General features: G+C 39.5%; 1 pseudogene; it reads left to right on the top strand.

Moving 5' to 3' along the window:
- Positions 1–339: 339 nt before the first annotated feature.
- On the top strand, positions 340–14,538 carry LOC139714756 (uncharacterized; annotated as a pseudogene).
- The last annotated feature ends 691 nt before the right edge of the window (positions 14,539–15,229 follow it).

The following is a 15,229-nucleotide window of genomic DNA, read 5'->3' as shown; positions in this document are numbered from 1 at the left end:
AATATGCACAGATTTGGTCCAAATCTCTCAGGGCGGAATGTCAACAACGCCCCTTGTATTTCTAGACTTAGCCTTAAATTCACTGTATTCGTCTTTCAGTTTCTTTAGTTTTGTCTTTTCTGTTTCCTTATATTCTTTTGCCTTGTTTCCATGTACGGTACGGGCAATCAATCAATCATTGACAATGGATTGCGAAGATGCGTGGTTGCTAGGGTGGGTACATGGCGCGAATAGGCGCGGTATGTGGCATGGGCGTGTCGCAGGGCAATCCCACAATCCGGTAGCTGGCCTGCGGCCTGGTCATGGTCTGAGATGTTCTTCCGGTATCTCATCAGCACAAAGAAGACCGTTGTGCGATCGAGACGGAACCTTTCCACCGGGAGAAAAACACCATCCAGAAAGATGTCCGAGGGCCAGGAAGAACAGCCCCAGACCAACGAGGCCCCGGAGAAGACAGTTCTGGGTACGATGTGTGATTTTTAGGGTGTTTTGAAGTCGGGAAAGTGTGGTAATCGTGATGTTAATGTTGGCTGTCAATCCGTCTTGCCAGTCTGCGGTTGTGTGTAGCCATCTTGAGTTCGAAACACGCACGCGCGTACATGTTCCACACTCGAGGCACACGAAGGTACACGCGGAAAGCTTTACTCTCGCGAACTCGTACTGGAGTTCACGCCGCCCCGCCACGTTGTTGCCAATGGACATGTTCTGCACGTAGCGTGGCCACCGAGTAGAGCTAGGCCTGATTCCACTCGGTTGGAATTCGAAGTATGCTTCAATTTTAAACAGCCACTGTCACATATTTGCCAGTGACGTTTTTACACGATTACGCACATGCCATTATGCTCCCCAATAGGTATGAAATATGAGAACAAAGAAATTGCTTAATAACCCAAAATTGCATCATTGTGACAGTGTGTGATGTTTGTCTGTGATGTGTTGTTTGTAGACAGCTAGTGTCACTCAATTGTCAGTGCAGAAAAGGTAAAAACCAGTCGCCCCCACAAAGTCAAAGGTTTAAGAAAGGCAGACTGATCCCATTGGCATTGCCCTTCATTGTAGTCCACAGGTTATTTACAAATAAACTTACATGTACCATTAGTGCACCAGTTTCGACAAGACCCAGATTTCGACACCCAGCATATCACTTGATATAGAATCTAATCTTATTAAATCGGTAATCATGTAGAAATGCACACCTACCGTTCGCTTCGCCGTTTGTCAATCAAATTTTGTGCAGCTCTTGGAGATGCTAAATTCAACCATATCAGAGAGTTTTCATAGAATTAGAAAGCCGAAAAGGGAAGAAAAATGAGAAATCGGAGTTGAAAAGTACGTCGGTCGCGATCAATGCATAGTTCCGACGTAGTAAGCAGTGCATCGATTTCACAGAGAACGATGTCAACGATTATAATCGATTCTGGTAGTCTCTAATTAGCCGCTTACTAACAATATTAACACGACTTGTGCAATACGTGTGGGCCCTAGATCTATTTTCATTTTCGTATTTTTTCTCGTTCTTTTCGTTGCCACTATCATGATTATCACTACTTAAATTATTGATACAGATTATTCATACCAGGATTTAGACGTCCTTCCTTTAGAAATTGTGGCAAGTATTAATTTTATCATGACAAAAGTTAATGATTTAATTTGAATAATGTTGAAGGGAAAAGAATGAGGTTGAAGGAAAAGTGGAAGAAAAGAGTAAGGCTATTAGAAGGAGGGAGAGAGAGAAAGAGAGAGAAAAGAAGATGAGGAGGAAGTTGAATTCGAAGGGGATTTGTTGTTTGTTTCTGGTGATGGTAAATGGTATTAAATTTATGTTTTTAATTGATAAGTTCAATTTATAGTATAAATTATTGTTTTTATGATAGTAACGCTATTCATTATTCCATTTCATTTTATTAATTATGTATACAATAACTGCAACCCCAATATTTGCTTTTGTTTCGTAGTAAGGTCCATTTTATTATCTTTTATTGTTTTGTACACACATTATCCTCCCATCATTCAGTCAGCAAAATAAGTTGACAGATACAATGTTTGTATACAGTCAAACGCAGCACGCAGGAGAAAATTAACTAAAACAACAAAAAACAGACGCATCGAGATCACTTTCTTTCTTAAACTTTTTACTGTTAAGCCGACGTAATTATTGTGGTTAAACACCAAACAAGCGGCTGTATCACAGACTATAACGATCGATCATCATCATTATATCGCTTTTCCCCATAATCGATCATCAATCATGCTACGCTGATACAGCCGTCGATCAACGTACTTTTGAGTCAAAATTAGCTACTTTTCTTCTGTAATTGGCTATGAAATTTCATGAAACCATCAGATATGGTTCATCTTGACATTTCTGATAGCCACGAGAAGTTTTTATCGACAAATTAAGGAAGGAAATGGTAGGTGTGCATGGTGTGCATTTCTACATGATTACCATTAAATCTTATGAATTAAATCTAGACACTCTACTCAATACAAACGTCTGACTTCAACAATCAACCAAGTTATCAATCACATTTCTAGTCTTGTATAAACACCGTTTGTCACTTGTCATCATAATCCGACGGTAGAATATTTAGGAGAAAAGCAACACAGTGTCAGCAGAAATGTTGAATAGATGTCAGCCATTTTTAGGGGTTCAAAACAATATGACGCATTTTGTATACATCGCCGTAAAATGAAATTCAACCATGCCGGTTATCTTACTTATAGTATCAGTTTGCTTGCCAAATCCTGATGTTTGATTTCATAATCGTCTTTAGTAATTTCATGGCTGAATTCGTGATAAATGAGCAAACTTGTAGTTCAAGAGTTGGCTTTGAGTTTGAGAATGTGGCACCAGATTTCGACATTCCCATATTAAGACACGTTATAGAGGAAATAAGTTCTTGCGCAGGTATGATTGCTGGTTTGCATCCATAATGAAGTGCACGCGTACTGTACGCGCCATGTGATTTATGCGTGATGCGCGCTGTGATTGTGTCGAAAAATGATGCTGGGTGTCGAAATCTGACGATAGCGACGGCGTGACGGAAATCGCTTAAAAATTGAACACGAGTGCATTCAAATGGGAATTCGCTCAAGGCGTATTATTTTTGGCCTTTGTAGCTCAACTTCATATTGAAATTCCTAGGTAAAACGGTGCAGTATTGATGGTAAACAAGGAAATGTGGAAAACTGGTACCCTAACTGTACATTGTTGGGTGTACACTGTTCATCTTACATAAAACGTTGATGAACACAACACCTGTCAAGGGCTAACTGTAAGGCATCAACCACTTTTTGAATGAATCCCCTGTATCTTAGAAAATATCCCTCATTTTCACCTTAATTTCATACTCATCCCACTCGAGGCAGAAAATACTGCATTATAGTGCAGATTCCTATCCCGGGCTCAGATTGTTGACTCGTACCGTACGGCGCGTAGTTCGCGGTGACAAACACGAGTGACATTTTTAACTGTACACCTACTTGCGTAAGCTCATTTTAATCGACCGCCCGTTTTCCCATTGAAAAGCATGTAAATCCAGTGAATGGGCAAATATGTCTTAACAATTATTAGCGGTACGTATATTACTAATTAATGAGGATTTTCTTCAATTCCTTTTCCTCTTTCCTCAGGTTATTTACCTGTACCCCCTAATTTTTCTTGATTTGTATTCATGTTTGAATGTTCAAGCATATTGTGCCCCGTCCCACGCATATTTTTTATTTTATACGCGAGAAAGCCATTGCGCGAGGGTGGTCTGTCTAAATAGGTGGTCGATGAGTAGAAGACTTACTATACATCTGGCTTCACAAAATACCCTTCTGTTTATGGAGCTGGCGTGAAGTAGGGGCTGTAAAAATAAAAATGAAAATTACACATTCCATCAACTTGATACTGACAAAGGGAGCAATTATTCCCCCTGCTTTCTGAAAGCGGTTAGTCAAGTGCTCTTCCATAATGCTAGAAAAGTGAATTTTTGTGGAATTTTCTGTTTGTGCGATTTTCTTTAGATTTATGTTGTTGTCCACTCGTACGTCATACATTTGTACCTCTAATGTTAGTAGTCTCCTCATGTTACTCATCCAGCGGTTCCAACACCAAAATTTTGAAATTCTAACTTTGCATCGATTGTTTGATTTTTCTCAAACTTTCACTGATCTAGTGATGTCTTTTACATGTTACTGTTTTCACTCAATCCACATATTCCTCTTTTGGTTTGAGTTCCCTTTAAGATTAATGTGAAATTAAGGTATGACTTTGGTTTGATACGTGTTTAATTTTATTTAATGTTGTCAGAATCAAATTGTATAAAAATTTACAGAAAAAAAAAATGTTTGTCCCTTATTTCATTAGGCCAAGTAAAAAGAAAGTAGTTTCTCGTCCGGGTTTTTTGAGCAAGGCGATGAGGGAGGTCCTTACTATTTGATATCTTACTATTTTTTCGAGGATTGTCAAAATGAAAGTAATATGTGTTTATATGTGTGATATAAACCACTTATCATTTGAGTGATGCACAATTTAATACCAAATCTGCGTATATTGCTGTTTATGCATGACAAGTATACCAATTTAACTACACTGTGACTGTATACATTCAGTCATATCAAGGGTATGGAAAAAAAAACATGTTTTTTAACATAAAATATACACATTATGCATCACTTGTTGAACCTACATGTATGAATCCAACCATTATCTCTGGAAATGCATAGCATTATTTTTGCCTTTCAACACAACACAAACTTACTGAGTTACCGGTAGATCTTTTCTCATATGAAAACTTATTCGCTCAAGGATTTAAAATGCCGCAGACAGTACTGCCAATTGTCAACCCTGTGAAACAACCACCTGATTTCCTTTTTACTGAAAGACAGAATATAAACTATACTAGTAGTTGAATACTATATTCACTATTTAAAGCCGTTCGCTGTGCACATGTGCGCTTGAGATCGGTTCTCTCCATCACTCCACGATTTTTTTTTTTCAGCTCCAGAACGCATGCTATGCTGGCTGGCTGGTCTCCTCTACTACAGGGAAACCCCGTTATAACGAGTTCGGTTATATAAACGAGGAACTGTAAATAACGAGGTGATCGCGTCGGTCCCGTTTTCCTTTGCATGTAATGGCAGAACGAATCGGTTATAACGTGTTCGGTTATAACGAGATTCCGGTTATAACAAGGACAATTTTGGTAAATCATGATAAAGAAAAACATAAGCAATTTGATTGGATATAACGAGGTTCCATTTCTTGACCAAATTGCCGCTTTCAAACACGCGACAAATGAAACATTGGAAACCGAAATCTCGCTATCCACGTCTTTTCCCGTTTTGCAGAGAACCGTTCCTTCCATGTTTTCTTCTTAATCACGCGATAAGACACAGGAACACCTTCCGATGTTCCTAGTAATTATAAAACATACATGTAATCATTCGGTTTTCTTTTTCGCGAGAAACGCGTGCGTGATATGAGGTCAGACCACAGCGCAACGATAAAAAAATAGATAACGCATTCAAAAACTTTTCATGTAGCGACAATAAAATTTGACCAAAAATGGACAATTGGAATGCGTGTGCAACTCATCAGTATATCCTTTCCAATTTTAGTTCCGACTTCAAGTTCTTTTGCTGGTTTTGAGCAAATATGAGTTTGGATGATTAAAGCCGAAATAATAAAATCATCGCCCCGATCCCGCCGGGTGACAGTAGCGTTAAAATAGTCGAGTAACGCATGTTAACCTATACTTTAATCGGTGTTCAGAAAAAGAAGCAAACGCATTTATTAGTTTGAAAAGATCTGGATTTGTTCATTATCATTTAACAAATGATGATTTCAATATGAGTGTGTATGATCAAAGCAGAAATAATTAGTGAAATCATCGCGATCCTGCCAGGTGATGGTGAGAGTAAAAATAGTTGAATAACGCATGTTAACCTACTTAATCGGTGCTCAGAAAAAGAAACAAACGCATGTATTAGTTTGAATAGATCTGGATGTGTTCATCATCATTTAACGAATGATAATTTAAATATGAGTGTGTATGATTAAAGCCGAAATAATGAATGAAATCATCGCGATCTCGCCAGGGGACAGTAGCGTAAATAATGCATGTTAACCTACTTAATCGGTGCTCGGAAATACATTGTAGAAACAAACGCATTCAACAGTTCAAGAACGGATGTACTAAACGCGAAGAGATTTTCGGAAGAAAATAAAGAACGCATTTTTAATCCCTTCGAGCGCAACGATCATACATTGTATAAAATTACTGCCAAATGATTCATGAAATTATCGAATTCCCGCTGGGCACCAACAGCGTAAAACACCTCGCAAGTTAGCGGTAAACAACGCACGTATGTTACTCTGAAATCATCGCAATCTCGCCAGGTGACAGTAGCGTAAAAAAGTTGAATGACGCATGTTAACCTAAATCAGAAAAAGAAACAAACGCATTTATTAGTTTGAATAGATCTGGTACAGATTTGCGTAAACAGGATGACAACCTCCCACATTCAATCCTGTCACATATTTTCAAGAACGGTCGTACAAAACGCGAAGAGATTTTCGGAAGAAAATAAAGAACGCATTTTTAATCCATTTGGGCGCAACGATCATACATTGTACATGTGTACAAGATTACAGCCGAAATGATTCATGAAATCATCGCATTCCCGCTGGGCACCAACAGCGTAAAAATACCTAGCAAGTTACGGTAAACAAGGCCTGTATGTTACTCTACAGTATTTGCCCCCATATTTGCGCTGGTGTTTAGAAAAAGCTTAACATAAAAGAATTACAATAAAGAATTAACTTATCATTTCAGCCTCTATTTCTTCGTCTAATTCACAAATAATCTCCCTTTATTCTCTCAATAATAACGCTCAATAATTGTGTAATAACAACGCAAAGGATATGTTTAAGTTTCATGGATGGGTATATGACGTCATGCTTATGTTTTTCTTTGTTTTTAATGAGTATGGTTATAACGAGGTACCGGTTATAACGAGGTAATATCGCCGGTCCCACGGATCTCGTAATAACGGGGTTTGTGGTTACATTGCGCAATCAATCTAGCAGCACATGAAGCGGGCAACGACAGCACGAGAGAAATGTACAGAAGGTCCTGTCTACATCACGACGTACCGAGTGCGCTGTACATCACAGCCCAGGCCCGCCCCTCCAACTACTGCTTTGTGGGTCATTCCTTCTTGCCGAGCTCGCAGTGTGAAATGCATGCGTTATTACATACGCACTACAGAAGCTACAGCTGTACTACAGCTAAGTAGAGGACGCAAGGCGTAATTAGAAATCACGATTGGTAGGTGAATCATGATTTTTTTTTTTCGGCGGCCGAAAAAATAGTAAATATCAAAAAAGTTGATGCGGCAACTGAAAATCGATGCGGGCGGGGAGCGGGCTGGGACGAGAATTATGAATTTCTTGGTATTTTCAGCGCCATTTTGAAAATAGTAAATAGTAAAAAAATCGATGCGGCGGCCAAAATCGATGCGCGCGAGGACGAGAAACTGGTTTCTTTTTTTACTTGGCCTTAGTTGCTGCACATACATGTACATGTACCATACATCTCCAAAATTCTAATTTTCATTAGAACATTAAAATGTTGCTGAAGACACACTCAGCATACCATAATTTTGAGTTGATATAAACTTTACAACTGAGATATTCTTTGAGATATTCTTTGAGAGACACCCCCTGCCTTTTTGTATTTTATGTCTAACTGACTCTAGTTTGATGCTTAATAGGGCAGGCAAATGTAGTGCCGTAAATATAACCTATTCTTCCTTGTTGCTTGTTTTAAAGACATATTTGCCCCATGGCTTTCTATGAGTAATTTGTCCTAATTGTTTTTTTAAGGTTGTGATTTTTGTCTCAATTTCCGTACACCTTTAGCCACTAAGGTATCGGGCACCGTCAAGTGGTTCAACGTCAAGAATGGCTACGGCTTCATTAACAGGCAAGTGCTTATTCTTAGTCTTCCACTAGGGTGGGTGTGCTGCTGTATACATGTATAGTTAAACTTTAATACAGTGTATCCTTCTTGAGGGAGGTGTACTAGTGATGAGGCATTCTGCAAGTCAGCTGATTATTATATATTATACTTTTCAACTGTTTGTTTAGTATTGGTTGTCATGAGAACGATCTACCAGGTTAAATAGCTTTTCATCTGTCAAAAGCAAGGTTTGTGATAGAGTGCGTAATATATAGGAACCATGTTATAATGAGGACCTAGAAACCATGATAATTACCTTTTCTATATCAGGTTACTCACTGTAACACAGTACAGAAACAGAACACAAATTTGAAGAATATGAATGAGTCATTTATTAAACCCCTCAGGACCACTAGTACACATTTTATGTAAACATGTTTCTGGGCACCGTTTCGCGAAAGTTGTCAGCGTTGACAAGTTGTCAGTCACTGACAATTACCATAGTATTCACAGTCAGTGACAAGAGCGTCTCAACCAATCAAAACCAAGGATTTACTGATATAGTCAGCGGTGACAACTTGTCAGGGCTGACTATATTGATGAAACACCCCCCTGATATGACTGAAAGATATGAAAGAGAAAAGGTAACCTCAATACTTTATCTTTTGTCTCCTCTCTCTATTTTCAGGGACGACACGAAGGAGGATGTGTTTGTCCATCAGGTAAGTCAGTGAACTGGCAATGAAGAGCTAGGCACAGGGAATATGATATCTTTGAAGTACAGTAGGTTGAAATGTGAGATCGACACCCCATTTAGAAAGTGTATACACAAAGTTAAAGGGATGGTACGGTATAAATTTGTGGAGATAAGAATGGGGCTTTTAGCTTTTTGCGAGATACAAAGAAAACACTTGTGATGGAGTACAGAGCACACCATTTTAAGAGGAATTCAAAGTTTATTTGATGAAAATCGGGTTTAGAATGACTGAAACATCCAAAAACAAAGAATAACAAAGCGATCGTAATAAAGTGGGTCCCACACTTCATGAGAATCACCCTTTTTGGATATCTCGGCCATTTCAAAACCAATTTTTATCAAATAAACATTGAATTACTCGTATAATTACATGCTCTTTCATATTTCATAAGAGGTTTCTCATTATCTCACCAAAAAAAAAATGTTAGAAACCTGAAATTAGGTCTCAACCAAAACTATATGATCCCTTTAAGACACAGGAGTGCTTGCCAAAACCACATGCACAGTGCCTGAAGGGGACATAGACATTGATGCAGGGTTTAAAGTGCTTCAGGGACACTCCTGAACCAGGCCTCAAGAGGGGCAGAGATTTGCAGCACTTTAAGGAGGTGCATGGTCCCGGTATTTTAGTCAAATGTGTACGCGGGCGCACTGCGCAAGTTTCCTATAGAGACCTACGCTATCAACTCCTCTTTAGCGTTTACGCTTTGGCCCGCTTCCCCGAGTCCGAAGAAGTCCGATTCACTGTAGTCAGTGGTCCGATCACAGTTCGGCTCATGATTCGGCTGAGGGAGATGACAGCTTTAGCAAACTTCTCTTGTGATGTCATAATAACAAGCGCATATGCACACTCCCTGGCATTACTACAGACTGCGCTATGCGCAAAGAAGACAACAAAGGCAACATTACTTAGCAATACCTACGCACTTTACTCTTGATGACAGCTCAATTTCGGTAATCTTTGTATCAATGCTAACGGTGATCGGCAGTATCATCAACAGCGCCCTCTACACTACCGGGACTATGTACCTTTAAGGCCTGCTTGTCTGTTCATACAGAGAATTAGAGGGCTACGGGAGTGCTCCTGGAGTGCTCTAGATGTCCCGTGTGAATGGGGTATGTGATGTCTATTAGGCAATAGGACAAACATATGTGACCCTGCATAAAAAAACAACAACAAAAAGTCGCCAGACATGGAATTTTAGTTTAAAGCATATTCAGAAAGAGCAGACTTTAAGCTTGAAAATGATGTATAACTCAAATCAAATGGACTCTCATGACCTATCTTTCTACTGGCAAAAAGCACACACTCGGGGGAAAAGTGTGAACTGAGAAAAGAGACTCTGAAGTACAGTGTCTATTCAAGTGCTCAATCTTTACCAAGTCGTGCTGGCTGTGCGATAAATGGGACAAAAAAACAGGATGTAAACCAGTGGAGTAACAACTATGAAGGGATTATCAGATTAAACTGAAATTGAGCATGCCTTATCAACACATTTTGTCCATAATTAATGCCAACTTTCAAAGCAGTAGTATCATCACACAAAACACACTTTCCTGCCTGTTTTATGATTACAAATTTTACCATAATGATGAAGAAGACTTGCTCTTTCAGAAAATCTGAGAAAGTCAAGAATGGCTAGGTTGGCCCATTTCAGCTATTTTCAGTCACACAAAATCAGTGTGTGTGACTTGTTGTTTTTGTTTTGTGATGTACTGTCACATACGTTTCTTCAGAGTACCATAAATGATACATGGAGATGTTCGTGAGCTTTGTGCACTACTGAACAGAAATAGAATACAAATTTATATTTTTGAGCGCATAACTTTACAAAAAATTTTCTTTGCCATGAATTTATGAATTTTAAAGTGAAGTGCAGGAAAATTGGCCGAGAGAAAGGTAAATTACGCAAAGGTTACCTGTTTTACAGCACACACTATTTTTTTTTCAGTCATAAAGTGTATCACAATATTGGCTCTTTGAAATGCAGGATTGCTTTGAAAAGTAACCCCCCCCCCCCCCCCCCCCCCCCCCCGAAATGAACAAGTGTCTAAACTGTTTATTAAAGAAATGTGTCTTTTCAACTTGAGAAGTACTAGAATGTCATGCTTTGATTGAATTGCATTCAGTTTTCTGCATTGTTTCAGTGCTAGGTAGTGTGCACTCGTGTACGGGGTTGTATCATCATTCATTTCTGTTTTCATGTTGGTCGTTTCCACAGTCGGCCATTGTACGAAACAATCCACGCAAGTACCAGCGAAGTGTTGGCGATGGCGAAGTCGTGGAGTTTGACGTTGTAGAGGGCGTGAAGGTAAATCTTACTCACTTGATGTATTACAATAATGTATTACTCTAAAATTACCAATAATATGAGAATAATAATAATGAGAATTTAAAATCATTCAATTCCTATTTGCTATTTTTCAGCCATTGCAGTGAAATGAATGAATAATTGGCAAAGCTAATTTGCTCCAAAAGGGACATACGTTCTCAAAAATGACTGTAATCAATGGAACATAAAATTCTTGGTGTCTTTTTTTCCTCTTCCCTAATATTCTCCAGTTAACCCAACTATTTAGAGTTAATACATAAGTGGATAAGCACAGTAAATTTGAAAGTGTGTCAGGTAAGATTTCTCTGTGTTGCTGTACATTGGATGAAATTGAGAATTGATTCTGTGTTTTTTCCCATTACAATTTGGCAAGGGCATGATGTACTCCTGAAAAGGGTAATTGCAAGAATGTGACAGACTTGCTTTAAAATGATTAATGCTTGATTTTGATAGTAATCAATATATGCCATTTGATTCCTGGTTTTGTCTGTGCAGGGCAATGAGGCAGCCCGTGTCACTGGCCCCGACGGTGCCCCAGTCCAGGGCAGCAGGTATGCGGCAGACAAGCGCCGCTACCGTGGACCCAGACCCCGTTACTACCCGCCGACGCAGACCCCGCGGCTCCCAGGGAGACGAGGGAGAGGAGGGCGCGTCGGACGAGAAGGAGGCGGAGGAGAACAGCGCCCCACCGCCTCGAAGGTCATACCGCGGAGGAAGGGGCGGTTACCGCGGGCGAGGTCGGTACAGGGGGCGCAGACCCCAGCGAGGAGAGGGCCAAGGAAGCCCGGACGGTGACCAGGTGAGGAGACGATACGAGGAAAAAACTCGCAGCGCCCAGGGCTAGTTTGGTCTGATGTGACTCAGACGTATCTCTACTGTAAAACTAGAAACATTCATGGCATGATTTTTTTATTGAATTGGAGCCAACAGCCTTTTTCGCAGCATGAAACTTTTATGAAGTACCACTGAGATGCAGTTCACTGTGTAGACAAAACTTATTGTGACTGGTATCTCCTTGGAAAATTTGTAAAAATTTCATGCACATGTAAAATTTCAGATTTTACAGTATCTCATCCAAAACAAAATTCTTACACAGCATTACGAAGGTGATACTTCCAATATTTATGCTGTGAAATACTAGAACATCCAGTTTTGCTTTTTTTTATGTGGTGGTAATATATATAATGAAAAACTTGTAACTGAATTAAACTGATGAACTACAGAGCAAGAAGTCTGATAAGGAGTGTGCTGCTATGGAATTTCTGTATAACTTAATCCCCTATTCAAATTACTTTTTTTTTTTTTTTTTACAAACATCACTTTCGAATATTTTTTCTTTGAATCATTCTTCATAAAGAGTGATATATCATCTGCCTTTCTATCAGACCTGAGTTTATCAGTACTATTGAACATGATAGTGATATGAGAATATCTATTGTGAAATTCCACCGACAAAGATGTTTACATCAAAATTCCACACTGTGTGAAAACCGTCTATGTGCTGTGGTCACAACCTTTTGTAACATTGGTCTGAATACGGTACCAACTATTATAAGATAATGATCGTGAAATGAAGGAGGAAAAAAATGAAGGGGTTTTATACTTGCATATTACTTACACAAGAAAGAGTACCATGTAATTGCTTCTATCCTAATATCATCTGTTGTAGCTATGTGGATTGGGCCATGGGCCATCAATCACAAAGTTCCTGGTTCAAATCCCCTGGCAGCAATAGTTGTGCCCTTTGAAAATGCCCTTTATCCTCATTCTCTAGTTTAAAAGGGGTGATCTGTCACTTGTTCTACTCCCACTTCATCTAATAGCCATTTAGTCTCAACCCACATGGTCTAATCCCATTTTGTCTACAACCAGTTCGTCTAATGACCATTTAGTCTGATTGTCACTTAGCCTCATTACCGGTTGATATACTTGCAGATGGGCTATGCCCAATCCGTCTAATACCCATAGCAGTTCATTAGACAAAATGGAAAAAAAAAATCCAAGGGGTCAAAATTGCAATTAGACCATCTGGTCATTAGACAAAATGATAATTAGCCAAACCAGACATTAGACCAAGTAAGGATTAGACCAAACGGGCATTAGTTGAAATTGATAGTAGACCAAATGGGTTTAGCCGTAGTGGTGTTAGACGAACTGGGAAGTAGACCATCTGATATTAGACCAAGTGGCAATAAACTGTGCAAGGGGGGGGGGGGGGGAGGTGGGGACTTTAACCCTAACTGCACTGGGGGGGGGGGGGGGGGGGGGGGGGGGCTGGGAGGCCCCCCCCCCCCCTCCATACTTTTGGCGATTGCATCGCGACCCGCTGGGAATTTCGGATTCTCGCTTCAAGACTTTTTCCCCTGAAGTCTTGCGCACATTTTGATACCACATTTGTCCATATCGGACCTACCTAGGGGGTGTTTTGGGCCAATTAGTATGCGCATGTCATTAAAACGGCTAATAGCTGCGTATATTTTGTGTACAGTTACATACTGTCAATAGACCATGGCTTGTCTTACTTTATAAATTTTGCTCAGGAATTGGTTTTCCACTTGGTTCATGCTTCTATATTGTTCTGAAATAAATTGGGCAAAGTTTAGAAACAATGATACACATAAGGAATAGAAAACAATAGAAAACATAAGAAATAAAAACAATACAAAACATAACAAAAAAGTTGTTTTTTTTCTCGTTTTTTTTTCTCTCTGATTTATTTCACATTTGGGAAACATTATTCTTCATTATTACACAGTTTTCATGTAATTTTGTACTTGTTTCGGCTGAAATTATGAAAATATCCCCCAAATACATAAAATATGCATTATGAATAATTAATTAGCTAATTATGCAAAAAAAATTGCATAATTGATTAAAATAAATTACACCATCAGATTCAGCACGCGAATATCTATCAGCATGCAAATTTTCAAGTTGATCGGACATTGCGTTTCCGAGATCAATGGGGGGGGGGCCTCCCAGCCCCCCACCCCCCCCCCCCCCCCCCCCCCCCCCCCAGTATTTTCATGGAGCCAAATAGCCCAGTACAGTAAGGGTTAAAGTGTTGGTCCTGTGGTTGCTCCATTGCTTGCTTTAATAGCAATCGTGTGAAACAGATCATAATACGTAATTCTTTGATGGTGCCTCCAGAACGGTGATGGCGGTGATACAGAAGAGAGGGATGGTGACAGGCAGGAGAACCGCAGGCGCCGCCCGTACAAGAACCGATACCGCTACAACCAGGGTTATCGGCGTCCCCAGTCCCGCGGAGACGAGGATCGCGACGAGGACAGGCAGAACGGCGACGCGGGAGGAGAGAAGGACGGCGATAGCAAGAAGCAGCGCCGCCCATACCGGCGCCGTTACCGCGGCCGCAAGCCACCCACAGGAAAAGGTGGCGATAACAGAGGAGACAACGGAGGACAGGTAAGCGGTGGTACCCTTTAACCCTAACCAGGCCGGGCTTTTTGGGTTGTTCTGTGATGTAATATATGCTTAAAGGGGATGGCTAGTAACTGATCTGTGAGAATCAGTGGGAATGCTGGGGGATGATTTTTCCAATTCTTGTGGGATTCATTTATGAGTACATTATATATCTATTGTTGTGTGAAAATCATTTGCTTCAGAATGGTCTCATATTCAAGTAATATGCAGTTTAATGTTTCCAGGCTAGCATGCCTGTACAGTGACGGGGTATTAAACTGCGCATTACTTGAATATGAGACCATTCTGAAGCAAATAATTTTCACACAACAATACATGTAGATATATAATGTACTCTTAAATGAATCCCACATGAATTGGAACAATCATCCCCCAGCATTCCCACTGATTCCCACTGATCAGTTACAAGCCATCCCCTTTATAATCATACATTTTGCTCTAAATCAGAAAATATAGCTCCTAGATTCCTAATTTTTGGTGATAACATTCTTTTTAGCATTCCTAACAATGTCTTTGAAAAAAACCTGATATCAAAATTAATTTCTTATGTATTGTATTGTACTATAATTTTTTTAATGTATTTCTTTTTTTTTGACCATTTTTATCATTTTTTTTTCCAAAATTTATGACAGAACCAATTTCAAGCATAATTATGCTGAAATTAATTGATTTCAGCCAATGAAATTGAAAATAATCATATCTTTTTGAATGAGGGGAGAAAACTCCATTTGCATAGACATTGT

This window comes from Diadema antillarum, unplaced genomic scaffold (assembly GCF_040938485.1).
Source record: "Diadema antillarum isolate AM-2024a unplaced genomic scaffold, OU_Dant_1.0 seq00002410_RagTag, whole genome shotgun sequence".
In the NCBI taxonomy this organism is placed as follows: Eukaryota; Metazoa; Echinodermata; class Echinoidea; order Diadematoida; family Diadematidae; genus Diadema; species Diadema antillarum.
The sequence above is the reverse complement of the archived record's forward strand: the minus strand, read 5'-3'. Positions and strand labels throughout refer to the sequence as shown.